Source organism: Camelus bactrianus, unplaced genomic scaffold (assembly GCF_048773025.1).
Source record: "Camelus bactrianus isolate YW-2024 breed Bactrian camel unplaced genomic scaffold, ASM4877302v1 HiC_scaffold_26, whole genome shotgun sequence".
NCBI classification, from domain to species: Eukaryota; Metazoa; Chordata; class Mammalia; order Artiodactyla; family Camelidae; genus Camelus; species Camelus bactrianus.
Genome location: NW_027413940.1, coordinates 148,884 through 151,211, shown reverse-complemented (window position 1 = coordinate 151,211; position 2,328 = coordinate 148,884).

The window sequence follows — 2,328 nt, the reverse complement described above, 5'->3', positions numbered from 1 at the left end:
CTCTGCTTTAGTGCCAGAAAGGGTGTCTCTAACACATTTTGCAAACTCATCTCACTCCTTCCATAAACTATGTCCCCTATTTTGCTGCTTAAGCTCAGATTTTAGGGGCCATCCTTGATACTTCTGTATTCCTTAGTCCTCACATACAAAAAATCACCAATTCCTGATAATTATATTTCCAAAAAACACCTTCTTGATCTTCAGAATCAGGGCCACCACCCAGCATCTTCTAATATCTTTCTCTCCTTTTATTCACTGAATTTCAGTTGCACTGGACTCTGGTGTACTGAAGACTGTGACTTTTACCCATCTCAGTACTTAAATGTGATGATATTCTACCAGAAAAACATGAATTTGAATTCTTGGGCATGGCTATTTCCTTCTCTTCACTCAGCTCTCAGGTTGATTTACTTCTTTAAGGACAATATTGGGCTGCATATTCTATACAAGAATCTGCTACCCAGATTGTTTTCTTACAAAGCACTTGTCTCTTTCTTAGTACTTAAAATGTCATTATTTTGTATTCATGTCTGCTTTATTATATAATATTCATTTCCCCATTCTAATTTAAAAACCACGAAGATAGTAATCATCTCACCATTATGTACCAAATATGTAGAACAAAGCCAAGCACATAAGAACACCATAAATATTTGTTAAAAAGATGAATGCATAGATTGAGAAAGAATCAAGAGAAACACCATAATCAGAAGGATAGAGGATGCTATAATGCAAGTTTCGTGGAGGCAGGCATATTTTGTTTTAATCATTATATCCCTTTGTCTAAGGACATTCTGATGTGTTATATGTATTCAATATTTGTTGAATAAATGTAAGAATTTAGAAAGCAATGTTTAAAGCAGTTTTGAATGACAACATCAATGTCAGGATATAGATTCAAGAAAAATAAAATTAAATCCTTCCACATGAATGACACACTTCAGTTTTTACAAAATTTCTGCTAACTATATTCACTGCCTTATCAATCAGTAAATAAAAGGGGTAAGAGCAGTTTTTTGGATCACTGAATAAGATAATGTAATCAAGGTAATGAAGAAGCAGAAATAACTTAAAATCAAGGAACACAGTAATAAACTGACTAATTATCAAAATGACTTTCATGGAGAAGAAAAAATAACAAAAAGCACTCATTATAAATTTTGATCTGTAAGTAACAAAGGGAAAAACAAGAATTTCAAAAAAAATTAAGTATACATTTAATGGTATAAAACTTCTATAAAAATTGGTTTTCTGTCACTTTATACAATAGTTATCCAACTGCAAAACTGTACAATAACAGCTTTCACATTTATTTCTTCTAAAGTCAATGCGTTAGGCTAATTTCTCCTATCCCATTTCTGTTTCTTTTCACTCTCTCCAGGAGACAATGGAAAAGACTTCTAAATAACTACAGCATTTGGCCAGTTCACAATGGAGGGAAAAATGAATGGCGTAAGGAGCTAAAAATCATCTATAGTTTGAGTGTTAACTTTCAGATGATAAACAACCCTCAATCTATTTTAGATTCTATTTTAGAAAGAATGAGAGGAGTAAATATGATATAACTAAATATCCATCCAAATAAATTTCAGAAATACACATAAATAAATTTTTAAAAAAGTTAACATAAAAGCATAATTTAAATTACAACTTAAACAAGGCTTAAATTTAATCCTAATTAAGCTACACATATCTTTGTATAATGTTCAGTGTGAGGATCTCATTAAATAAGTGTTTTCTTCTAAGTCTTCTCAAAAAGCAAGGGCATTATATTGTTTTTCATATGCTTAATGATATCTGTTTTGTAGTGTACTCTGATAGACACTAAAAAAATTCCTTTTATGGGCCCCAAGATCCCTGACATCACAAGGAAATGATTCATTTACAACTTCGGTAACAGATGAGTTTTTAAAGCAGTGATTTGGGACTATTGTTAATAACAAGGTACATGAAAGCTTCTTTATAAAACTAAAATTGTATAATAAGTGAGGGTTTATTATATTAAATGGTAAATGTATTATGTAAATTGTTTCATGGAATCCCACACTGGGGACCTGGGCCTATTGTTTCCCTTTGAATAACAGATTCTTCCCTAAATCATTTGAAATCTGTTCCCTGTAAATTTTAAATAGGATAACATTATTTAGTTATAATAGAGTAGTTTAAATTTAAGCACAACCATTCTGTTTCAATTATAGAAGTGTCATTGGGATTTAATTACACAATTTGAAAGACTGAGAGCAAAAACTACCTGTGTGCTCCTGATCTGGGAAGGAAGGCCTATCTCCTCCAGACCAGGGTTTCTGGACTTTGGCATTATTGCCATTT